The sequence below is a fragment of the Oncorhynchus keta genome, chromosome 19 (genome assembly GCF_023373465.1).
Source record: "Oncorhynchus keta strain PuntledgeMale-10-30-2019 chromosome 19, Oket_V2, whole genome shotgun sequence".
NCBI classification, from domain to species: Eukaryota; Metazoa; Chordata; class Actinopteri; order Salmoniformes; family Salmonidae; genus Oncorhynchus; species Oncorhynchus keta.
Window position 1 is genome coordinate 61391719 of NC_068439.1, and position 27953 is coordinate 61419671.

At 44.1% G+C, this 27953-nt stretch overlaps 1 pseudogene; it reads right to left on the reverse strand.

The window, feature by feature from the left end:
* Positions 1-1067: 1067 nt before the first annotated feature.
* On the reverse strand, positions 1068-26214 carry LOC118397867 (intraflagellar transport protein 172 homolog; annotated as a pseudogene).
* Between the last annotated feature and the right edge of the window lie 1739 nt (positions 26215-27953).

Here is a 27953-nt window from a genome sequence, read left to right on the forward strand (position 1 = left end):
CCGATGTCAGTTTGATAATATAGTACAGGTAGGCTGATGGACAAGCGAAAAGAGGCCTGACATGCCTATATGCGTTACATAACGCAATTTCAATATATTGGTAAAAAACGTTATTTCAATGCACTAATTTCTAATTAGTATTTGACGTAATACCGTTTTGGATTTGACGTTGGTTTCAATTAAAAAATTCGGACAAACGGAAAATTAGGCCTATGTGGAATAGTTGAACATGCCTCTGTTTCATAAACGCTTTTCTGAATGTTTTAGGCCTCGAGCTCCCAATAACTTTGAGCGAGTAGGCCTACTGGATGGTGAAATTCCTGCTTCTCTCTCTCTTTGGAAGTATAACTGAAGAAGCAGTCAGAAAAACGCATACATATATGACACGTTTTATGGTGCGTAAAAGTCTGTGCAATAGGGTCCTGCATTTAAAAGGCCAAACCTTTAGTCGCGGGTGTTTGTGGTATAATTATAAAATGAGATAATTTTGGATAAAAAAGATAGCATTTAGGATTTTCTGTAGAATATGTATGGATGACATAAGTGTACCCTATAGGTGGCCTAAACAAATAATCAACATTTATATTGAAAATGAGGTAAAATAATATATATATATATTGTCAGGTATGGAGACAAAATAGAGTGGGTTACCACAAAGATGATCTCTCAGTGATACCTTGCTGAGGAGATAACTGATACCTGTGCTGACCTCATTTCTGTATACCCCCGCTTAAAATAAATTTGGGTGGGCCTTTCTAATGATGTCCATGAACGGGTATTTTGGTGGCTGATAACCTTTGTCCACAAGGGGTATTCTTCGGCTGGGAATCACTCCACCTGAGTGGGTAAGGGTGCGATGATTCATAACATTTTTATAGACCTAGAACCCAATTTAATATCAGGTAGTCTACTAATAGCTATAAGATAATACATGCACTGAGCTGTGTGGTCTACCTTTTCTGTTCAGCAACTAAATGTCATTTTGGTTGAACACAAAATAAAAATAATGGGGCCTAACAGCTCTCCCATTTTCTAAATGGCATTGTATTTACTTGTATTAGAAGAAATTGATGCAGTATATTTTTTATTTAACCATATTTCCTTCATATGAAATACATTCAAATCTGCATTTAATCCAACAATACATGAAGCCAATACAGTATTCTAAAGTGCACTATGTCAAATTCTCCTATCACACAGGAACTTGGCTTTTAGGACACAGCACACGCATTACAGATAACAGCACTTTGATTATGAAGATACAGCACCTGAAGTGTAAAGGCATCTTTCAAGTCCCTCAACTAAATAAAAACCCACTTTGGTTGTAGCCTACTCCAGTCCTTCAGCAGTACCAGGAACATAGGTGAAAATGGGAATGAACACACATTCAAAAGGTAAAACAGGACAGACACAGAGGAGAAGAGGAATGTTCTGCTGAACTTTACAGACATCCCCATGGTGACACAGAATCCTGACATCAGGGACTAAGTGGCCAATGGGATGCCAGTAAGGACTGTGCTGATGTCAGCGCTGCAGAAATGTATGGCGCAGTAACACAGCAGGTCTTCTCAACAGTCTATTGTTATGGAATGATGTGAACTGTTCAACACTAACACCAAACCAGAGATGGAGGATGGATGAAATAACTTAGAAGTAGGCAGAGGCTCTAAGCAGAGTACGGTATGGTAAATTACTGTAGTTATGGGTATGCGGTACACTGGACGAAGATTGAGTTTTCAGCATCTTGGTCCTGTCAGTGGAAGAAGAAGCCGGAGGTGGGGAGTCCACCACGCCACAGACTCACAAACTTCAGCAAATCCTGGCACTCCGGGCTGTGAGATATAGACATATATTTATATATTTGACACACACGTGTAATAAGCCAGTCTTTAAATCTCTGTGGACATTAGTCCATTTACTTAAATCACACTGTAATCCCAATCAGGAAGGATGAAACGCAAAGGAAAATGGGCCCTTCTCTAAGACGCAATCTTACATGTTATACATTCTAAACCTGCATGAGTGCCTGTGATCAAAAGTGTGGATAAATTCTAACTCAAACCCAGTGTTTCATGTGGGTGAGGGCTGATGGACGAGCAGCTAAATCAGCAGAGGAAGTCATAAGCACAGTGATGTAGTCTCCAGGTCGAACATAACAAACCCCCTTCTTACCCTTGTGGCCATTACGAATGTATTCCAGTCATCCTTGTTAGCTGCCTTGCCAGGTTCTTTGAACTCAATCTTATTCCGCGAGAGAGAGAGAGAGAGAGAGCGCGAGAGCTTTCATTACAGTCATATGTTTAGTCAACCAATTAACAGGTCTGCCATCATACGTGGGTCTGCTAACTGCCTCCCTGAAAACAAAACAGTCCTCTGGGTGTTGTGGGAGGCCAGTCAGTCCCTGCATCTCTGGATAGCACTGCATCTTTACGTACTATATACCAGGTTATATGCACCCGTGTCTTGTCAGTAATGTTATGACTGGTGCAGGCCTCTGAGCAAGCAGGAGTCAGCAACTCTGCTTTGCTTACCAGTACAGTATACACATGTATGCCATCAACTAGTTAGGTTGAAGAACAAAATGGGGTTCATATGTACTTTTGTGAATCTATGCCAATTACAAGAACAACATGGCAATTATAAAATATTTAACTAAGGTCAAAGACTCTCCAACAATAAGCCCCCTCACACAGACACACCCAAGACTTTTCACACCCCTGGAGTAGATGGTACAGTCCTAGACACTGGGGTAATTCCATAGAGATGGGAGAGGGTAAGGTGCTCTGTAGGGGGTTTCTCCCACCCACCTGTGAAAACGCAAGGCAGGTAGTGGATGTCGGTGTTGGCTGCCAGTAGAGAGGCGTCGTAGGTGTCCCTCTCGTTGTTGGGCAGCACCTGCTCCACCCGCTGGTCTATGGACACCGTCAACACCCAGTCACGGATCTCCTCACGCTGGGCATCCTGGGATATGACAACATCAACAAGTTCACAGCCTAGTGTCATCATAAGACCATAACAGGAAAGTCACACAACAGCAACATTACGCACCTCTTAAATAGTAATATGCTGGAGCTAAGCCAACAACGTCATGATATAGAGCTATCAAGCTGACACTGTCACAGGACAGTTATAACACAGCAACATTTCAGACCTGTCATAAGACATAATGACACAGCAAAGCAAACAATATCGACTTGTGCCTTACAGTGACGTGTAGCTTAGCAGGGACAGGAACCTCGGAGATGTCCGTGTCCTGGAAATCAGAGTGGTCCAGATTCCCTTCATCTATCCCCTGGAAATACCACAACAGGTATCAAGACAACATTCACTCATTATCTCATCTTCAAACATTCAAATTAAAACAATGGATACAGAAAATGTTTACAGTTACTCACTGTTTATATGATGAAATATAGATTGTCACATCACTCATATAAGCTACGTGTGAAGTTTTTATGCTGACTGAAAAAGTCTGCAGATTTCGGTCAAGTTGAGGTGAAACCCCAAGGTAAAGCTGAGTGGGGACTCACATTAGACAGATCCAGGAAGTGGTTGAGGAAGATAAAGGACATGTTCTCCTAGCCCACAGCCTGTAGAGAGAATAAATAGTTCAGCGAGTTGGGAGAGATTGACATTCTCCTAAATTATTTCATTTTTGTTAATTTCCCCCAAAAATGTAATTCTGAACATGGACGATGCGATAAGCTACTTCATACTGCTGCTTGAGCACAACATTATTCATAACACCTCCAGCGGCCCTACCAGGAGCACAGACTCTGATCAGAGTAGTTCCCAGGGGGCTCCAGCAACAACAACCCCCCCGCCTCCCGTGATTGGCCGAAGCTCATACGAGCAGTTCTCATACCCTGGCAGCCATGCCTGCCTTGTAGAAGGCCTTGTCAGCTGGGATAAACTCTGTGTGGCGCAGCAGGGAGATAGACAGCTTGGCAGCCACACTGACCTACAGAAAGATAGGGAGAAAGGTGGAGAGGAGAGAGATCGGAAGTGAGTGTGTACCACAGCCAACACTATACAAAAAACAGGCTTCTGAGTTGTCAAGTTGGCTGGAGGAACATTCTTGATACACACAGGAAACTGTTGAGCGTGAAAAACCCAGCAGCATTACAGTTCTTGACACTCAAAACTGTTGCAACTCATCAAAACCGCTTTGCCTTGGTTTCTCAAGTGTTGTTTGTATCGCTGGTCCACAATCTTCAAACCTACATGAATAGACAGACACACAATGCAGAAGGACATTCTACTAAAAAATGAATGAAAATAAAAGTATGCTGCCACCATCTAAAATATAAATTACACTTCCAGAAATGAGCCCATTAACACATTGGTAAAAATGTGTTAAATTATGTTAACATATTGGGCCATGTTTATAGCCTATGCATGGTCCATATTATCAGGTATGCAACTGATGCAGAAAAAAGCTAATAAATAGGCTGAAGCATGGGGTTGCCTATCTGCATTTACCCTATTGGCCTAATCATTAGCCAGATCCCAAATGTCATCTTTTAACTAGTTATTATCCTATTGATGAATTTTATGTCCCAAAAAAAGTTGCATAAAAACAGCTGCCTACCTGTCAGGGTAAGTGAGTAAAACGTTCCCGGCCTGTACTTCTCACATAAACCACTTATGTCACCAGAGACATCAGTAAGAGATGATAGGTCTGGATTCACCTGGTCAGTCTATGTCAGGGAAAGAGCAGGTGTTCCTAATGATTGTTCACTCAGTGTATATAAAAGTTGGTCAACCCCTTGGCAGCGCGTGGCACATTAGTGAGAGATCAGCAGCATCTGCTCAAAGAGTTGGTCAGCTTCACACACTGCAAACAACAGAGACAACGAGACTATTCAAAAAATAAGCTCACTACTTTAAAACTGTCACTACATAGCAACTACACACAGAGACTATGCATTGGGCCTATACATGTGGTTGCTATACAGTACGTTGTGACCGGTCACTATCGTCTCCCGTCTCCCTCTGGACCTGTACTCATCAGCAGCAGCATTATGTCTCTCAGGTCGGCCCACATGCGGAAGGACTCAGCGCCGTCTCTACCGAACAGGCTCAGCAGGTCCAGGAACATCATCTTGTAGTTCTGGGGGTTGGCTGGGGCACCTTCTCCGCATCTCCCTCCTTGATCAGGTGGGCGGCGTACAAGTTCACACACACTTATCAAGAATCTTGTAATTCTACAAATATTAAAATGAAAAACAGTAATGGAATAAAACTGAAAACACAAAAATAAGGATGAAAGACAATGAAACTAAAGCAGGAGTGTTGATGGTAGAATCACTACCTGTTTAGAGGCGATCTCTATGCACTTCGCCCATTGGCCTCTCTCAGCATACATGTCCAGAGCTGCCATGACATCCACTCCTACCAGCTAGGATTAGAGAATATCACAAATTACTAATATGGTATACACTTACAGATTATTATTATTATTTTTTTAAACTATGGAAGCCTTTCAGCAGGTTTTACAAGGCAATGGAAGCCTCGTAATAACTAGCATCCAGAAACTTTGAAACATGCTTTTAAAACTAGCCTGACGGTTACAAACACCCACATTATGAAGTCTTTGGTGCATTATGCAGACAATACACACAGAGTGACACGTCCTTCGAAATCTGCCATTCACGTTTCACAGGCAGGACTTTTCCCATCATCATTCAACTAGAGAAGTCAGAGCCACTGAGCCAGTCTAATGTGGCATAACAAAGAGAGCAAGGACTGGGAATATGGATCCATTTTGTTATTTCGCTCTTATTTCTGAGTGGATGGAACCTAGGCCACCATTTCAATGGTCTCCTCCCAATAGTAGGAGAGCAGAGAAAGAGGTGAGGAGGCAGAGAGAGTTGAGGAATTAGAGGTGGGCACACTGACATGAAAGATATCTTACAGCACACCACCACACAATGATACTTCCCTTCCTGATTTTCTACTGAAATCAAAATATATATATTTTTATATCATTGGATACACATAATATTACAAGTTATTTGGTACTTGCTGAGTAAGTATTACTTAAAAACAGGCTTATTATTTGCAATACGTAGTTGCATTAAATTGGAGCTACTCACCGAATCCTCTTTGCCTTAGTTTCTCAAAATGTTGTTTCTATCGCTGGTCCACATAATCTTCAAACCTACATGGATGGATAAGACAGACACACAATGCAGAAGAAAAGTTAAATGGCCTTCATTGTCCTCTATTATGTACTATAATGACTGTGTTCAGGAGCTGGAGTACAAGAAAGCGATGGAACCATGTAATACTCCCCAGATAGATAAATCACAGCACAAATGTACTGTACTAAAAGGACGACAGTAATAAGTGGGAGCCTATGGAGCATCAGCAGCTCTCATTGTCTGAAGGAGTTGGTTCTGTTCTCCCTACAGACAGCCGTTGATTATATACACTTTATAAAGGCTCTGAAACAAACAGGGTCAAAACATGTACATTTGACAAACAATGTCTAATAAAATCGACTGACAAAATAAACAACTAGTTAGCTACTGTCGTTCACTCTGGATGAGATCCTAAATGACTAATGCAACATGCAGAATAGATGAAAGGAATCCAATCGCATTCACTCAGTCTCCCTCCGTCTCTCTGGTTTTTAGGAGCAGCAGCAGCTGACTGATGTCTGTGAGGCCTCTGACTGACACACTGATTTCCCATAGCTGTAGCCTAATGACAGAGGTGGTATTCTAACCGGATAGGCTTGTTGTCAGGGGCGACCAGGCAGCGTTGTAGACAGGCTCACCTTGGATCCAGCTCCTTGGCCACTCTCTTGGCTTTGTTCCATTCTTCTCCCTCGGTGAATGCATCTATGGCTTCCTTAATTAGGTCCAGGCTGAGGTACAGCTCAGCCGCCTGAGGAAAATAAAACATTTGGCATCAAAAAATAATGCTTGAAGGACGCCAGAGAATAAGGCATAAAACATGGGATGCCTTGTCTTTTTCTATCAACACACTCGCTTTCCGTTGGCAGAGCGGCCTCCACACCTTTAGATTGATGAAACCTGTTGCAGAATGTAGTTACGTCCCCTAAATCTTTTTCACAGAATTTTTCTAAAAGAGATTATTTGACCTCAAACATTTTGAAGGACTGAAAGATGAACATTCATACTGTATTTGTTCAAGACTAGCTATGAATAGGCACATAAGGCAATCATTGACTGGACAACTGTCTCCCACACCCCATGTCAAATCAATATTAATAAACTTTCTAAATAGCATGAAATTGCTGTAATTACTTCAATAGAATTTCCACATATCAGTTGACATACAGTAGCCTGAAACCATGCCTGTACAAAATAGCACTGAATGATCAATATCAAGAGGCCGTTAGTATTGAGGGAGCCACAGCAGGAAGTGTGCGGTGACTCACAGCACTGTACTTCCTGAGCTGGGTGAGGCGAGGGCCCACAGCGTGGATCACATCCACAGCCCTCTCCTGGGTCAGGAACTTGATGGCCAACTTAGCAGCCTGGGGGAGGTCACACACACACAGGAAACATTGAGTCGCTACACTCACGGCCACAGACAGTGGCACAGAAATACACAGGAAATATGTAATGGCACGACTGTCCATCCAGGGCCACAGATAGAGGCTTGTCTCATAACCAAAAACACAAGTGACACTACACCAGTCGGTTTTGTAAGGACAGCATGTGTGGGTTGTGTTATAGTGACATTCATTGTCAGTCCTGGGGCTCCATTGTGTACCTTCATCCAGCACTTCTCCACGAGCGGGGGGTCGTTGGTGGAGTCCTTAACCTTAACCGGGCGTACTCCCCAGACTGCTCCCATTCCCCAGACTGCTCCACCCCTCCGTACACAGACAGAACACACGTCAGTAAGACATTTACATGTCCTCCTTGGCATTATGAATTAGATATAACTAAGACGCATTGGTGATTAACGGACCAGATGGAAGTGAAGGGAATAACAGAACTAGAACATAAGACTTGGAAGCCCATTCTAAGAACAGACAGAATACAGTACATGTCTGTCTGCGATTAAGGATTCAGGCTTCGAAGGCAAATACAAGAATACACAACGCACACTTCTCTCATTAAAATCCCATCTCTCTCCCTCTTCTCCCATGCGTTACAAACTCAACCCTTGTGATGTTATAAGACAGAGACAAGAGTCAAAGTGAATGGCAACATGTGTTAGAGTGTTCTGGCTCTCAATTGAGCATGATTGACAGTATCAGAGGGCTGAATTACTCTCAATTAGGAACTGAACTAAAGACTGCAAAATAAATGTCTCTTCCTTACCCCCCCTTTCTTTATGACGGAGGCTTTGATCTTTTCCCACAAGTCATTAAAAGCAGGGAGCTGATGGTTGGAGACTAACGGAGGCCCTGCGTGTCTGCACTTTAATGAGCTGCTCATTATGGATTTAATTCAGGATAAAAAGCTGCCAATGTTTAATAACGAATCATCCCAAAGCACATCTAGATTAATAACAGACCACGACACAAACTGTGTGTGTACATGAGTTTCTCCTTCTCTGTTAATGTGCAACGTTGAGAAACGTTTTCTCTGCCTCTCCAAAGCCACAAACAAACATATTAAAAATGGAATAATAACCAGGAAAAAGGACGGTAAAAACAGATGTTGTTGGAGTGAGTCTTGCTCACCGGGAGCCCTTCTTGGCAGCCTCCTTCTCGTACTCCTCTTGAAGGACGCTCAGCTTGTTGGGAAGGTACCCTTTACAGATCCGCATGGCATCACTCCACATCTCCGCGTCCTAAGACAAAAAAACACCAACAACAGCAGCACTCAGTACCAGGGGGCATCCAACTCTGAAGCATATCCAGCCAAACGAAGTGTGAATAATGGAATGAAAACATTACAGAGCCTTGCATTCTGTTGAACCTGTAGTGTTCTCTGTAAAGCTACCCCCAGACTTCCAGAACACAGAGAATAATGAATTGACTAGAATATGATCCCTCTGATTAAGAATGAAGGCTCACTATATAATATATATAAATCACTGTGGCTTCTTGCATAAATTTTACCTTTTTTTTTTTAATGACAGACATAATTCCTGATTTAAACCTCACTGAGGACAATCTGAGTCAAATGGTTTGATTCATTCACATCTCCAAAGTCCTCTTTCAAACCAACCCCGTCAACTCGACTGTCAATTAAGAGTCTGGAGTGTCAGTTCTAACCAGTTCAAACAAAGACAGTCCCTTACTTTGTGTTACTTAAATGGCCAGCTCTGGCCTCAGCCTTGTGAAAGTCCTTCTGTTCAAAACCGAAATTGGCCTGGCCTACCAGCTCATCTGACACAGTGCCTGGGTCGTTGGCCCCCGCCACCCTCTGGGCTCTAACCCAGTCCTGGTTATGGACGTACCAGTAAGGGACACACCCGGCTAGGACTTAACCTCCCTCTTCATTTTGTTATAGCGTCAAGTTCAACTGTTTCATTGATCAAATTGAAGACAGCAAACACTCTCTAAAATACTTGATATTAACAGATTTAAGGATTATGGTTAGGGTTTAGGATAGGGACGTCCCAAGGATCTTGACTTGCACAGGCCCAATTGAATCTCAGTTTACGTAGTACGAGCAACGCGGAAGACGTCGGTGATTGTATTCACAAAAAGTTTTTATTAAAAGTATGAATTTCAGCACCCCACGGGCGGAAGGACAAACAAAGCAAACCACACGACCAGTTATCAAAAGTCAACTCCGCCTCGATACAAGTGAACGGGGCTGAACGTTCCTCAGCTACATGTTAGTGAGAGCTGAGCTCCCCTCCAACCAAACCTGCCTGCACCACATCTCACACACTTATTATAACCAATGTACAGAGAAGTGGAAGTTCTGAAAGGGCTGTGCTGGCACCGGCGCTCCGTTTGAAGTCTACTAAGGAAGGCTTGAAGCTCAGACTTCTGTAGGGGACACATGCCAGCACCTCTTGCTAGCTGGCGAAGAACTCCTCCTGATATACTTACATCAGCACCGCCTCTTTCTGGCTTCCCCGCTTTGATGAACTCTGTCTCGGCTTCGGTGAACTTGCCCTTGGAAAATGAAACATTATCACAGCTCAGTGCTCGGCGTTGGAGGGATTACTAATGCATGCGTGACATTTAATGCCTGCGGAAACAGCGCTCAGACACAAATTTGGGCCGTCAATGGAGAATTTTTGGTATTAATCTCGGAGATGATGCAAGCTGCAGAGTAACCTTGAGTGTGTGATTGTTAGGATGAGGAGGAGTTGTGAGTGTGTTTGTATAAGCTGTGGTATTATACCTGATCCTCCAACATTAAGCCGTTTTTCAGGTGGCTCTCAGGGATCGTGTTCTTGGTAGATAGAAGAGCCAGTTCACAGGCAAAGTCAAAGGAGCTGAGAGAGGACAAGAGAAGAATCATGACCACAATCTACTGTACAGCACCAACAGACTCCTCACATAGGAATGAATGGGGAAGGTCTTAACAGCTTGTGTCCTGTTGAATGCTTCAGACGATGAAATAAATGTTTTGAAATTCTAACTTGTTGGGCAATATAAAGTAGGCTTGGTATTGTGTCAATCACAGAACAGAAACATCAGATACTTCGTCAAGTACCTCCCAGTGATCAGAATTTAACTGCAGGGAGATTCCTCATCACTTTGTCAACGATATTGAAGAGCTTGAGGTTCCAGGCAGTACAGTAAAGTGTAGTCCAGTGCATTGGTCTACTCACCAGTCGTCTGCTGCAAAGCCGATGGAGGTCTCCAGCAGACCAAACTTGTTGAGCAGTTTGACGGCAGCCTCCCCTCCCAGACTCCTGGCCCACAGGTAGGCCACCTGTTTATGGGCACTGGCTGCTCACCCCCTACCACGCACGGAAGAGGAGCAGGAACTGATTAATATGCCAGAAGCTCCCACCATCAATCACCTCACAGCACAGAGAAGAGCAAGAGAGAGTGAAACAGCTACATACAGAGAATTGGATACTGGAGCTCTTAATAAATGACTGTACAATTAAGTGTTAAATAAAGAGGATGTGCATTTATGTGCCTCTATATTGGACCAATGGCAGGCCAGAAAGGAGGGAGCAGAAGTAACACAGTTGCAGCCAGGTGAGGATGTGTTAGAGTGTGAGGAGAGCTCTTGCAGCGTAACACATCCACCCTGTGCTACTGCTGCTCTGTCTGTTAGCACAGACCACTGTCTTTGATACAGGCCAAGCCAGGGATGTTACAATCACACCATCCTGCTGTTGACAAACACTCACCGTATCATGGACTCTCAGGTCAACTTTGTTAGTGGTGTGGACACGTACCTTGTAGGCCTCCTCCCACATGTCGTTGACACGACATGTTGACTGCAGCCTTCCACTCCTGGCCCTCCATATAGTGGTACTCTGCTTCTGAAAACCTGGACTCTGTCCCCAACTCTTGGGATAGGGAACTCAGACTTAACCTGATTAATCTAAATCACCTTGAGCCTCTCTCATAAGAATTTTTCAGAATACCCATAAGATGTTTATATTTTCTCTTTGGGCAGCGCCCCCTATTGCTGACCGTGGCCAGGTGCAGGTGAGTGTCAGCCAGTAGGTCTGGGAGATGTTTGGCCACCAGGCGAATCACGTCGTCAACATTTTATTCTTCTTATACATAGCGATGGCCAGGTCCGGCTTCTCCACTGTCGCAAACAGCCTGCCGATATTCTAGGCACACACACAATTGCATTGCTGTGCATGGAGATTAAGAATTACTCAATCTCTGAATACATAAACTGCAAATTAGGCATCAGAAGAAAATAGAATTTCACCTCAAAAAAATAAAGTTGCCCTTTACTGATGAATGTTGTTACACATTTCTCACAGGCGAGATCAATAAGCGAGGCAAGTATTGAGATGACACAGAGTTGGGGGCACATGGTGACATATTGACTTTGTGGCAGGCTTGCAGTGTGAGGGACATTACTCTGTCTAATATGGAAAGACACAGGCTCCTTTTGAGGCAGATAGACTGGAGGTCGACACAACACAGCATAGACCTTATTAAAGTCCAATTTGCTAGCAGTGCACGGCAAATTAACACTTTTGTTTGTCAATCTGTTGTAGTCGGACCTTGACCTGAACTGCAACTGACCATTTTCTGGATGTGAGTGAAATATAAGCAGGGCCCTATAACCCAATGTTGGAAAACTTTGCCTTTGATGAATTTGGCAGCAGGGTTGTGGTCGATACGGGTGTAAAACAGAGGGTAATGAATGATAGGGAGGGAGAGAGGAAAAGAGGAAGAAGAGAGGGAGTGGAAATGACATAAAATATGTTTCATTGTCACATACACAGGATAGGTGCAGTGAAATGTGTTGTTCTACAGGGTCATGAGAGAGGTTACCTGTCTGCCTCCTTGTATTTCCCCTCTCTCCCCAGGTCCTGGGCTCGGCTGACGTACGGAGCCGACACGTCCTCCAGGTCATACATTTCACTGCCAGCTAGGACACACAATGAGTGTGTGTGAGTACTGGTTCCCCGTGTACATAGCCAATTAGATGTATGCATTGTGTTATTATATTTATATCGCTGAAGTATTTCTCCAGTCTTATCCTGCTTCTTGTGTGAATTCAAGTATCCTCCCTCTTATTCTCGCTCTCGGAAGAACGGAACACAGGGACCATGCCTCAGGACTACCTGGCCTAATGACTCCTTGCTGTCCCCAGTCCACCTGGTCGTGCTGCTGTTCCAGTTTCAACTGTTCTGCCTGTGGCTATGGAACCTTGACCTGTTCACCAGATGTGGTACCTTGTTCCGGACCTGCTGTTTTCGAACTCTCTCCTACCCCACCTGCTGTCTAACTCCGCTATGGAAAGCTAACTGACATTTACTCCTGAGGTGCTGACCTGTTGCACCATCTACAACCACTGTGATTATTATTTGACCCTGCTGGTCATTTATGAACTTTTGAACATCTTGGACATATACTGTTATAATCTCCACCCGGCACAGCCAGAAGAAGACTGGCCAACCCTCAGAGCCTGGTTCCTCTCTAGGTTTATTCCTAGGTTGCTGCGTTTCTAGGGAGTTTTTCCTAGCCACCGTGCTTCTACATCTGCATTGCTTGCTGTTTGGGGTTTTAGGCTGGGTTTCTGTATAGCACTTTGTGACATCGACTGATGTAAAAAGGGCTTTATAAATCATTTTGATTAATTGATATAAGCTTTTATATTTTTTGTATCTCTACGTTACTGGGAAGGGCCTGTAAGTAAGCATTTCACTGTTAATCCACACCTGTTGTTTACAAAGTGGGTGACAATTTGTGTGTCTAGCCAGATCACTAACTCACTTTAATTCCCACCACAATTCACTCTAAATCCCACTTTAAAAGAACACACAGGCCTGCTACAACTAAACATGGAAAGCACAGCAGTGTTTCCCATTTCAATCAACCCTCTGGCATTTGAAACTGGGCGAGCCAGATGACGAGATGGGACATTGAGGAGGACACATACCTTATGAGCCTGCTCCCACCCACCCTGAACATATCAATGGCATCTTTGATGTGGTCTCTCTTCACAAACAGGGGCTCTGCAACCTGGGTTCCCACAGAGAGAGAGATGGGTGAATTTCTGTGGATTCCAGCTCTCAAAGCACTGCATCGATACTTTAATTAAATTCGGCAAACACGCTGCTCACGTAGCACAGAGGCAGCATGGAGTCTGGTCTAGAAAAAAGCAGACATCGCCAGCTGCCAGGTTGCTAGGCCCCTGACTCATCAGAACAGTTGGAATGAGGCTGCGGTCATCTCCTCCCCTCCCGCTCTCTCCATCACTCTGCCCTCTAATCTCACACTCCAGGCTGGAGGCGTAGTACTGGGCTATCTTCAGGTAGTACTTCCCTCCTGACCGGTCTTCCTGTAACTCCAGGATATGGACCGCCTTCCACTGGCGAGCACCTACAGCTGCCTCAATGGTCTTCGAGCAACAACTATGATAGAGAGATAACAAAGGGGTAGGAGAGGAGGGGGAGAGCAATGGGGTCGATGAAGCGTTTGCACCAATGAAGGACATTGAACTAATCAAATACAATACAAAGCAACCTTATTCATCCCCATGGAGAAACTAATAGGCTACGCCCAGCCCAGCCAAGGAGCAATTAAGACTAGGCTGGCTCTACCCAATGTCAGGATCCTGTCAAAGTACTCCACACATCCACTTTTACTGGTAATTTCTTTATTTGATTCCTATGTGTTGATTCCCAGCAGTATGTGATTAGTAGGAGATGGAGCTTTACTGAGGCCCATTTTGCCAGTCAGTCAGACCACCACAGTATTAACAGAGGGCCAGCCATCCAATTAGCATCCAGTGTTCTATCTACAGCAGCCTACCCTGGGGACTGAAGCCCTGGCGCTGCCTAATGAACAATACCTCCATTTGATTAGAGGAAATTAATCATTCACTTCACTTTATAAACAAACCTCTCACGCCAGCTCCTCCTGTTTCCCACTCCTTTCATCTCTTTCCTTCTCTCTATATCACTCCCTCCCTGGTTGGATTAACTTATGGGCAGACAGCAGAGCTGACTCACCCAGCCTCGATGTAATGGTTGATTGCAGCGTCCATTTGTTTCTGCTGGACCAGGTAGTCTACCCAGTCCTCCTCCAGCTTTACCACGTCAGTTGGGAAGGAAACACGAAGCCAGCTCCACAACTACCCTCAGGGAAAGACGTCCCAGTTACATTCACATCAATATAGTTTGCAATTAATTATCTAAACCAGTATAAAACCCACCATCAAGATTGGGCCATTTACTAAAGACCTAATACATAACACTACCCAATAGGTGATGTTAATGAATATGTTAACCTCCAACTGCTGTGCCAGGCCTACCTTTCCGGAAGGTGTGGCCCTTGTGGTAGCAGTCCAGAACCCTCTGGTAGTTCCTGATCTTCTCAAACAGATCTCCTCCCTGATGATAGGGGAGAGAAAAGTTCATTAGTTTCAGTTCAACTTCCTCCCTCTCATTTAATCACTTAGAGCATCTCAGGACCTCTGGTCCATAACCAGATGGTTCAAGAGCAGAGAGAGAGATACACAGAAACAGAGAGAAACTCAGAAAAGTGGACAGAGCGAGAGAGTAAGATTGAGGAGAGAAACAGAAAACAGAGGGCTGACTAACATCCCTCCCAGCACATCCTTTATTAAGACCCACAGAGACACCTTCCCTGACATCTGTTCTGAAGAGTCACCCATGGCCCAGAGTAAGATCTTAATCAGCACTGAGACTCAGGGTGTACACAGAGCTAGAACACTGCACATCTGTCTCTCTCTGCACCAACTTCTGCTGCCTCACAAAAGACAAGCCCACTTATCCATCACACACAAATCACATTGCCAGACAATCAAGCCGAGTCCCTCAGAACTTCTCCATCAGGAGCACCGGAGAGGGGATCTAAACAACCACTAATCTCATCCCATGAACTTCTCCTCTGTCGCCATGTTGTCTTGAAGAGGCCTAGTGTAATGTTAACGGCAGCCATTGAGTTCGCTGTGTGACTTTGCAGTGGTCATGACACCCACCCTCTCATAGAACTCTCCCTTGATGAGGGCAGCAGCGATTCTACTGAGGATGTCACTGTTGGAGACCAGCTCCTCACGGCCAAATCGGGCGGCCTTGACTGGTAGGCCCACCTTGAGGTAGAGGTTGACGACACCCATGAAGTCCTCCCCCCCTCTTTGACCTCGCCAACCTTCTCATGCTGGTTGGTCTCCATCAGCCACTGGTAGTAGCTGTGACGCAGGTTGTTCAGCTCTGGGAAGACAGAGACTAAGTCCTGAGTACTGGCTACTCCACAGTCTCTTAGTACTGGTTTACCTTGGCTTCAGCGATGCAGTCGTCCCACATGTGAAGCTCCTGATACATCTCCAGCACCTCGTCAATGGCATTGTACAGAGCACACCACACTTAATTATACATGAGGCTGGGAGTCTCTGAAAGTCTCAGACCAAACTCTCCAGATTCATGTTCTCTTACCGGCTCCATATAGTACAACTCTGCCAGCTTGTAGTTCTTGTCCAGCATGGCAAGGCGTGCTTTGACTTGGTAGAACTCTGTACCATCACCACCCTGGAGATTAGACAAGTGTCACATACAGGTAATATCAACTAAATGGAATGTCCTTTCTAGCAGACTGGTAAAGACTTATGCATTAGCAGACCACTGCAAAAATGGCTAACAGGTGTGTGTGTGATAAGCATTACTGGGGTTTAGTAACTCAGCGGAGTTGAGTGACGTAATGGATTGAATGAATGGCCTGGCCAGCCAGGGAGCAGCTGAGCAGACAGGGGTGCCAGGCTGGGAGGGGGGGTGCCAGTGTGGCTGCTGCCCACACTCCAGGGGCCAGAGAGACCCACACAGGGGCCCCAACTGACACCCAGGGCTCAGCCTTGTAGCGCCCAGATGGAACACCTGGATTGGGTTTCCTCCAACAGAGCATTCAAGTGGACCCAAACTAGAGCCTCCAACACTACTAAGGGGAGAGACCAACACACACCACAATACGTACATATTGGTCAACGATATTGTTAGTCTCGTTCAGAAAGCGAACTTGAGACATCCCCCAAGGCAGCAAAGCACCTAAAAGAAACACAAAAATGGCTTAAGGGACAATGAGGGTGTAGCTAAATCAAATGTTTACAGATAAACGTTTAAACCTCTAAAACAACAGCCTTAACCCTGGCGTTGGAGCATGGCTAAACACAAGAACGTTTCAATGGCTTTAACCTGGGCCGGCTGTATTACCAGCTCTTTCAGAGAAGTTGCATCACGCTAAAAAGCTGCGCTCGCCATCTTATTAGCAAACCACACTCCATTTACATTCTCCTCTCCCGACAAAACTTTTTCCTGCAATTATGCAAATCAAACTACATACATAACGAAATCTCGCCGCATTATTGATGCCATGCTACAGTGAAATCTAACTTTCACCCCCCAAAAATAGAAGGAAAATGCCTATAACAAAAGCGAAAAATGACAAAAACTTGCTCTGGTGGTGCTTGCTTAAGCAAAATGTCCTATTAAGAGAGAGACTTCTCTACATGAGTATTACAGAGTAAACTCAGCTCTGGATGAGCTGCTTGGCTTTTTACTATTTCTGCCCCCCAGTCACACACACAGCTCAGAAAACCACTGAGGGGAGGGGCTGCTCTAAGTTAAACATCTTCACAGGAGACAAGTCACTTTTCACAACTTAAAACAGGGGAGAGGTATAGAAAAGACTGCATTAGAAGATAAGCCTAGTGTTGCTGAGTACCCTTGGGGGACACACAATGGCATGTATGGAGAGTGTGCGTGTGTGTGGGGCCCCCAACTGTGCTGACCTCTCTGCGATGTGGAGCTGGCGGGCCTCCAGGGACAGTTTGCTCAGAGTCTTCCACTGAGGACATCTCCAGAGTCTCCAGGAACGCTGTGGCTCTGAGGAAGACACACACACGTGAGTCACACAGCAGGACGATCCCCAGTGACAACACACAGCAGGAGAGAGCCACAAAGAATACAAGTAAAAACATATTCAACAGAATCACATTATTTTTTGAAGCTATATACGGTGACAGTTCGACCAACCCCCCCAAAAAAATATTGGAAAAAAAAAGATGAAAAAAAAAAGTGCTGGTTGTTGAAATAGACTTCATACACTTCAAATAGGGGACACAGTATTTATTTCCAAATGGGTGGAATGCACACCGAAATAGTTGCATTTTAAACCCACAAATTCCACCCTCACATGGATGTTGCACAATGTGGGATCTAATCAAAACCAATTCAGAAACAAGTATAGTAATAATCTCTTGACACTAGCTGCCACTTTCATGCACTGCAAAAAACCCACTGCCTTCTTCAGGGATGCAAACTTGTAAGGGCCCAAAAAGGTGACTTTCTTCTTCACTGAAACGTGCAAAAAAGAAATCCCTACTTGGAGGAAATGCAGGTTTTAAACAAAGAATGTATCTACATGATCAGTCTCTGTGCGTAAAAGAGGTTCATGTGAACCGAACACACAGCTAAAAAATGAAAAGAAAGCAATCCAATGTTATTTGTTGCCAAGACTTTACTGCAAATGGCACTCAAGTCTTGAGAAAATAAACAATACACTAATATTGCAGTTAACCATGACAGCCTTAATAATAGAACGCGTGTGACCACACATAAATACTGCACTCTGGGAAAAAAAAACATCTTAAAGTAGAAATATAAATCAGAGGCATTGTATTTTTGCTCTATTATAGTGGCCAGTATAGACATTGATCAAGTGCACATGGCTACATGTGTGCAAAAATAACTTACACAGAGTATAAAAAAAGTATAACTCCCCCCTCACTCACATGTCTTACTGTCAAGTTCAACACAACAAAAACAATATATGGGGCTACATTGCACATTATTACATTGAACACTTTCTGCCTGTGGACATCTGTTCTATAATGTGCCAGAAAAAGTGAGAAAAATGGAAAGTGTGTGGTGTTCCATTCACCAATAGTGGCACCCAGATTAAAACAGGCCCAGCTCCAGCTGATCCCTGAATCCACTTGTTTAACAAGCATTTTCACCTAATTTAATTCTGAAAATTAACCACATACTGTAGAGGGAAAACATGTGTTAACAGATAGTGGTTAGTTCGTTAACTAGTTAAAATTCACACAGATTGCCAGGGTCCAGTAAGCAACTAATGTGTTATAATCTGAGGAAAGGCAAGGAGTCGTATACCAGTTAATAATGTAACGACCCTGGGTTTATAAACCCGGATATCGACGACTCCGCCGCTTGAACATGCTTTTGGGGCACAGTCGAGAGCGCGCTGGACCTCGGGCTAGAAGGTCGAGGGTTCCAGACCTGCTGTTTCATTCCAATACTATAGCGAATTGGTTAGGTTACTAATGTTAGCTCATCTGATGTTGTAACGTTATCTGTCTGACTTTATTAGCAAGCTCATTTTCACACCATAAACTCAATTATTTGATCAGATAAATTGGCTAACATTGCTCAACATTTTTCTGGCTACGGAGAATTCGATCCAGCTACCAAGATACTTAACTATGGGAATACTTGTTCAATCACACTTTCTCCCTCACCTCAAACTTTCCAAATGCCAGTAGTTTTTCGGCTACAGCTCATGAAGTACGCGTCATCACCTTCTCACCCCCGTCCCGGTGGTCAGGCTTCTCACGTTACCTCTTCGTTGTCGTTCAGGGGACGCGCTGGTTTAACTGACAAGCTGCATTTCCAGAGGCGCGCTGATGCTGTAACTAGTAAATTGGTTGTATCTACTTCCTTCAGTTGCGTACTACGCTGGCTGCGTTCTGTTGCTATGTGAACGATTGGTTGAGCCTTGGATACAGCAGCCAGTATTTCTCAAAACGCGCAACACTCGTTCGCTTACAGCCAGTAGTGATCCGAGATGCTAAATTAGCCCTATTATCAGCCCTTATAGCTCTGCATTCCGAGGCCTAATCAAATATTTAACCTTTATTTAACTAGGCAAGTCAGTCAAGAACAAATTCTTATTTAGGCCTACCCCGGATAAACCCGAAACAGGACGACGCTGGGCCAACTGTGCGTTGCCCTATGGGACTCCCAATCACGGACGGTTGCGATAGCCTGGAATCTAACCAGGTTCTGTAGTGACGCCTCTAGCACTGAGATACAGTGCCTTAGACCTCCGCGCCACTCTGTGGAGGACAATTAGAACACAGGCATTAGGAATAGGCCTCCAGAGTGGTGCAGTGGTCTAAGGCACTGCAACGCAATGCTAGCTGTGCCACTAGAGATCCTGGTTCGAGTCCAGGAGACCCATGGGGCAGCGCACAATTGGCCCAGCGTCGTCCGAGTTAGGGAAGGGTTTGGTAGGCAGGGATGTCCTTGTCACATCATGCACTAGCGACTCCTGTGGCGGACAGGGTGCAGTGCACGCTGACACGGTTGTCAGGTGTATAATGTTTTCGCAGACACGGCTGGCTTCCGGGTTAAGTGGGCATTGTGTCAAGAAGCGGTGTGGCTTGGTTGGGTTGTGTTTCGGAGGACACACGGGTCTCAACCTTCGCCGAGTCCGAACTGGATGAGACAAGACTAACTACCAATTGGATACCACAGAAAAAGGGGTAAACATTTTTTTGTTGTTAAAGGAATGAATGTTTCTGAATGGCTGGGGGGGGTAAAAAGAAGACCAGCTCACAGTCGGTCACATTGGGTTGAAGTGGGTACTAAACTTCACGGTCTGGTCTATAAATAGAAAGTAGTGGAGTCAGCCCAGCCCACGAGGTGACGCTAGGCCTTGCCAGCTGGCCTACTGTGAGGGAACAGTAGCACATGAGTTGGCCAGGACCTCCCTCTCTCACCCTGAGGGGGGACATGGTGGCTTTCTCTGGGCTGTCGATGTTGTAACACACACACAGGTCACCTCTGTTCTTGCCCACCACTACGTCACTGCCAGGAACCCACTGCAAGTAGGAGCAGAAACTCAACACTGGGGTTTTAATGCTGCTCTCAACGTCATACAGGTGGAGCTGAGGGAGGGGGAGAGAGGACAGTGATGCAAGGAATCAAAGAAACTCAAATCAGCAGTAATGCACCTTTCAAAACTAGAAATCAAGGTCTACTGGGTCCTTTACAACAAATTCTAAACCATAGCAAAACATCCCTTGAGTGTACAAAACATTGTGAACACCTTTCCAAGACAGCCTTCTCCTGGATTCACCTGGTCAGTCTATGATCCAGTATTGATGTCACTTGTTAAATCCACTTCTATCAGCGTAGATGAAGGGGAGACAGGTCAAAGAAGGATTTTTAAGCCTTGAGACATGGATTGTGTTTGTGTGCCATTCAGAGAGTGAATGGGCAAGACAAAATATTTGCCTTTGAACAGGGTACGGCAGTTGGTGCCAGGTGCATACGTTTGCGTCAAGAACTGCAATGCTGCTGGGTTTTTCACGCTCAACAGTTTCCCATGTGTATCATAGTTCACTATCCAAAGGAAATCCAGCCAACTTGACACGACTGTGGGAAGCATTGGAGTCAACATGGGCAAGCATCTCTGTGAAACGCTTTCGACACCTTGTAGAGTCCATACACCAACGACTTGGGCTGTTCTGAGGGCAAAGGGGGGGGGGTGAAACTCAATATTAGGAAGGTGTTCATAATAGTTTTTTTTACACCATGTATGAGTAGAATTTGTCACTTCTCAGTCAGAAGCTCCCAAAGGGATTCCCAATTAAAATGGTTGTCATCCTTTGCCCAAGAGAGAGCACATCAAACAGGCATAGCTCTAGGCAGCCCGTTACTTTGAGCTGCTGCCTCACCCGCAGCTTCTTGTACCTGTAAAGCAGCTTGCGCCCCATCTAGTTGAGCTCCAACAAGTCAGTCTTGGAGTCATGGCTGATGGTTCCCAGGTTGTAACCGCCAGCCAAATCCACTGTGATTGGGAGGGAGAAGATTACCTGAGCTGTGCCTGTAGGGCATAGTATCAATCACTGACGGGCGGCTGAGGGAGAGAGAGAAAACATTCAACTCCAGAGTGATTGAACTAAGGGGAGAGGTGGTGTATCACGTTTAAAGCCACATTATATATCTATCCATCTGCTAGAGACAAGAGATAAATTAAAGATATGTTGTGACTGATGGGCTAACAGAACAAAGACATAATGAAATATGAATATGGCAATGTTCACAGTCAGCATCCATCCACTCGAACAAACACATCTATGATTCTCTCATAAATCATTTGACAGAGGCCTGGCATTGCCTCTCCTTTTATTCTGTAATTAAGCTTCCGAGAAACATGGCTAAAAAAGCATTTTCCAATTTACACTTTCAGAGCAGGTTAAGTACACAACTGACAATGCGAGGGAGGGAAAAATAAATAACTGTGCCTGTCATTCAAGGGGGAGAAATAAATTGCATGGAGGTTGCTTCTCATTTTCACCACCTAAAAATAAAAAACAGCTCGGCAGCCGCCAGAAGGACATCCCTGGACTTAATTAGCACAGGAAGTGGACCGGGCAGATGGTGCTCAGCTCAGCGCTGCTTGGGCGGTGATTCAGACTTAACACAGCCACTCGCCACCTCGCATGTCCGGACCGCCGTGGGGTCAACACCTAATTGAAAGGCATCGTTCTCAGAAAGTGGCATATGCCCGTTTGTTTCAGTATCTCTCTGTACCGGCCCTCACAGGGCCCGGCGTCTCAGGATGCTCCAGGGACGAGAGGGAAGAGGGGGAGGGGTGTTGGCACGCTACAATCAAACGGTCGTTTACCTAATCAATACCTAAAGCAACGTGGGGGCCAGGTTGCTCGAAGCAGCACCTGCCTGCCTCCACATGAATGGGGATCATTCATCACAAAAAGGGGCAAGTCAGCGTCTTTGTGTGTTAGACACTATCTACAATAAGAGTGGAGTGGCGGGCTGGGCTGGAACTGGGGCTGAGAGTGAAGGTTGCAAGTTTAGCAGTTACTTCACACGGGCAAGTTGGCTGCAAATCACTTCAATAGATAGTAATAGCAGAGATAAAATAATCTATTTTACACTTCTGGAAATACAAAAGTCCATGTATTTTTGGCCTGAGAATTAAAGTTAGTCAACAAGCACCCTAGTCAACCTTGGCTTAACCTGAAAAAATATATTTCTGCAGCACAGAAGTCATGATTTTATGTCCTGGATCTCAGGGAGCATACTCTCTGCATCATACATATTCATAGCATCACCTTCCACAAACACACTTACCAATGGCAATGGTCTTGATGTCAATCAGGTAGGCTAACTTGTTGCTGTCTTCAACTCCATTCTGTTTGCGCTCATTGAGACAAACACTAGAGATGCAGACAGTGTGAGGCAGAAAGATCAGGGAGCTCAGGAAGAATGTTAATACCAGCCTGAACCTCCAAACATTAGCACAGAAGTAACTCCAATCTGACAATCTTGACAGCCTAAATACAGTAGGATGGATTTGTAATGACTAACTTTGTCCACTGAAAACTGTCTTGACAGCTCTATGCAAAAGACTTATCCTTCTTATTCATTCAAACTAAGTATGCCTTACTGTCATGTACAACCAAAGCTCAACACTACAACCTAGTGACCATTTTTAACATTACTGTAGTAGACTGGAAAAAAGGTATATGGCTGTGCTAGTAAGTGATTAGAAAATTCATAAACTGCTTTCTATTATATAATATGCATTAGAAGGAAAATGGGTGAACACCAACCAGATGAGATGTGGGTTCATGAACTCAGTTCTCACTGATCCCAGGATGTTGTTGCTGCCGTACTCCACCAGCATCAGCGCCCCAGTGTTGCAAATCATACACAGCTGACAACACATCACAGTCAGCAGCTGACTCCCTACTCTGAGACAATTCAGAATTCCTATGTTGAAGAAGCAATGACAGGCAGTTAACAGGTGCATGACAGGTATTTTCTTATTCATAAGTTGGGATAGCAGTGGCTGAAAACTCCTCACAATAGCACATAAAAACTGCAGACAAAGCTAAAACTGGGAATTGTACCATTTCATTTTCAAAGAAGAATTTCTCATTCCCCCTGGAGCCCTGCCATCTGAAAAAAGAAGAGCAGAGGGGTCTTTGTTCACCTGGGGTGAGGTGCGGTGGGCGACACTCCCTGCTTTACACATATACCTGCAGCCAGGGCGTATTATTATTATTACTACATGTCATTTTCAACATCAGCACTCCAGCATAGGAAGGCTCCTTAAACTCACAATTAACCAGATATTAGCAAACTGAATCCTGACAGCCCTCAAACTTGTTATTATAACATTTTAAAACAGGTCCTTGGAACTTCATCCATAACCATTGGTTACACGGTTATTGTTCCAGCTGTAATGTTGAGACTTCGCATAGAGGGGACGGTGGCCTACAATAGACACCAGTCAGCGAGGGCAATTAAATGTATTTTCTAGTACTTAGTGTTTTAGCTTTTTATGGCTGCAGGGGCAGTATTGAGTAGCTTGGATGAAAAGGTGCCCATTGTAAACGGCCAGCTCCTCAGTCTCAGTTGCTAATATATGCATATTATTATTAGTATTGGATAGAAAACACTCTAAAGTTTCCAAAACTGTCAAAATATTGTCTGTGAGTATAACAGAACTGATATGGCAGGCGAAACCCTGAGGAAAATCAAAACAGGAAGTGGCTTCTATTTTGAAAACTCCATGTTCCATAGCCTCCCTTTGCTGGATTTAAAGGGATATGAACCAGATTCCTTTTCCTATCGCTTCCTCAAGGTGTCAGTCTTCGACATAGTTTCAGGCTTTTATTTTGAAAAAATGAACCAGAACGATAACATCGCGTCAAGTGGTCACTTGAGTTTTGCTCGCGCAACAGAATTTGGACAGCCATTGTTTTCCCCTCTCCTACTGTGAAAGACATTTGCGGTTGATATATTATCGATTATATATTTTAAAAACACCCGAGGATTGATTATAAAAAACATTTGACATGTTTCTGTGGACATTATGGAAACTATTTGGAATTTGTCTGCGTTGTTTTGATCGCCCTTTCCTGTGGATTTCTGAACATAACGCGACAAACAAACGGAGGTATTTTAGATATAAAAATCATCTTTATGGAACAAACAGAACATTTGTTGTGTAACTCGGAGTCTCGTGAGTGAAAACATCCGAAGATCAAAGGTAAATGATTCATTTGATTGCTTTTCTGATTTTCGTGACCAAGCTTCCTGATGCTAAGTGTACTTAATGTTTTGTCGTGCGATCGATAAACTTACAAACGCTTGGATTGCTTTCACTGAAAAGCATAATTTCAAAATCTGACACGACAGGTGGATTAACAAAAGGCTAAGCTGTGTTTTCCTATACTGCACTTGTGATTTCATGAATATAAATATTTGTAGTAATATTTATTGAATGTAGCACAATGCTATTCAGCGGTTGTTGATGACACTTATCCCGATATTGGGATTGCAGCCATAACAAGTTAAATCTTCCAACTGCTCACTTCAAATTCTAGGTCTGCAATACCACACGAGTGGAGGCAAGTAAATAAATAACTATAGTGAAAGATTAGCATCAATTCCAATATAAAATAACCCCATATCCATCTGCCAGTGAATGGCCAGACTGTCATACCTCACTCAGGTTGTTGGAGGACAAGTCTCCCAGCAGCAGGGTATCAGAGGTGTGGGCCAACAGGTAGCGGTCCTTCCTCATGATCTTCACCTCGTCTATCTCATGGCCGTAGTGGGATTTCAGCACAACCTGCAATCCCTGTGGACAGGTTCTTTACAATCACCTGGAGAGACAATGTTCAGTTAGATAGACTGAGTCACAAACCAACTGACAAAGGCGTAGAGAGGAATTGGCAGTCGCAGGTTTAGAACTACTGAGTTTATTAAAGCTCTCTCTCTAAATAAATGCGGAACGAGACCTAAAGTGCAAAATAGAGTTCAGGAAATAGGAGAGATTCCTCTCAGGAAAACAAGCAATATTTACAATGACTGACAAGACAAATGACAGAGGGAGTATGTATATATATATATATATATATATATATATATATACACACACACACACACACACACACACACACACACACACACACACACAGTGATAGCGTGGGGATTGGAACCAGGTGTGTGTAAATATTGCTTGTGAAGGGCATTTGCCAGCAGCAAGAAGGCCTGCAACGCAGAACGCCTGAGTTGGACAGGAGGGGGAGCCAAAGCGAAGACTGGTGTGACACCCGCAAGGAATTTTGTGACATGGCTAAGAAGAACTGTTGAGTCCACAGAGGGTGATGTGAAAAGCGGTGAAGGCGGTGAATATCACAATGTACCTGACTCAGTCCCTCATAAGTCATCTCAAATTTGTTCTTGTAGATGCTCCTCCAAAGGCAGCAGAAAAACTGTTCCACACAGTGTACTCTGAACACAGGGATTGACAAAAACACGTTCATTAAGTTTAATTTACAAAAAGCTGTGAAAGGCAACGTGTAGCCTCCTTTCTACAGTACTTTCAGAGCAAAATCATTTATGGCATGGGGTGTGCGTAACAGGTGTGTTCGTACCTGTATGGTTACTAACTGCACAGAGGCGTGAGCCATCCTTCTTCCAGGCCAAGGCAGTGATGGTGTACAGGTTTGAAATCTCTTTGGGGGATGCTTCGTCCCATGCTCCTTTCAGAGGACCCCAGTTGAAGACTTTGAACAAAACCATTTATCACCCAGAAGAACTTCCCAGCAATGTAAGATACTGTATGAGGTTGTATTATCCTGCTTATTACCTGAATAATTATGTATCAAAATGAAGACTGACCGGTAATAGCTACCGATGACCACAGACTGTCCACCGGGGCTGGTGGCCACAGTGAACTCTTTCTCAGCGTGTCCTCGGCTGTAGTCAAAAGTCTGCTGAATGTGACCTTCCCTGCCATAGGCCACTATTTTCTTGTCACATCCAGCCACTATGACGCTGTTGGCTCCCCATGCCAGGGCATATGGTTTGGCAAGGGTGGGTCAACAATTTATCCTGCAAAAAGATGAGACATGCACATCAATACACAACATGCATCAATGCACATCTACCTGATACGATTTCAACTGTGATCCAGAGACAGTATTACAGAGAGGAGTTCACTATTATTGTGATCACCACCAGATTACAACTTTGAGTGAAAAGGTTGAAATAAAGAACAAGAGCACATTGTTGTCAACGAGACAACGTAGGAATCTTCTCCGTAGACTGTAGATGACTTGTTTGTTTTTGTGTTTGCAAGGTGAACCTGAGAGGAAGCAAACAAAACATGTCAAGACCCAATACAATGTTAAGAAAAATCATTGAACTTGGTTAATTAAAAAAAAAGCTGTCAATACATTTTTTAAAGATTGTGTAAATGTTTACACACCTTTCCCTCAATTAAACCAAAAACGATTGCGTGTTCTGCCGGCCATAACAAACATGTCAAAGCACTCTGAAACAGGATGAAATGTGTTTAATTTGAATGTTGTTGATTAAAATAAGATAATTTACCATCTTTACAAATTTGTTGCAAATTACCTTCTCACCCCTGTGTGAGGGATAAGAAGGATGCATCACAATTGATACAAGGAGAGGCTACAGGTCGGTCAACTGTGAATTAAAACCCAGCCAAAATACAACTATGAGAAGTATGAAGTTATGCTTACCATTCCTCTCAGATTTTGTAGACATAACATAATTTATCAGTTTGGGCAATGGCAATTTTTGTTGAGTCAGGAGAAAATGCCATGGCCTTGACAAATCTAATTGTATTAGTCACATGTGCCGAATACAACAGGTGTAGGTAGAGCTTACAGTGAAATGCTCACTTACGAGCCCCTAACCAACAATGCAGTTTCAAAAAAATATGGATAAGAATAAGAGTTAAAAGTAACAAGTAATTAAAGAGCAGCAGTAAAATAACAATAGCGAGACTACATACAGGGAGGGTACCGACACAGAGTCAATGTGCGGGGGCACCAGTTAGTTGAGGTAGTATGTACATGTTTATTTTTTTATTTATCCTTTATTTTACCAGGTAAGTTTGCAGCAACGACCTGGGGAATAGTTACAGGGGAGAGGAGGGGGATGAATGAGCCAATTGTAAACTGGGGATTATTAGGTGACCGTGATGGTTTGAGGGCCAGATTGGGAATTTAGCCAGGACACCGGGGTTAACACCCTTACTCTTACGATAAGTGCCATGGGATCTTTAATGACCTCAGAGAGTCAGGACACCCGTTTAACGTCCCATCCGAAAGGCGGCACCCTCCTGCTCCTACTGGCCCTCCAACACCACTTCCAGCAGCATCTGGTCTCCCATTCAGGAACTGACCAGGACCAACCCTGCTTAGCTTCAGAAGCAAGCCAGCAGTTGTATGCAAGGTGGTATGCTGCTGGCGACATGTAGGTAGAGTTATTAAAGTGACTATGCATAG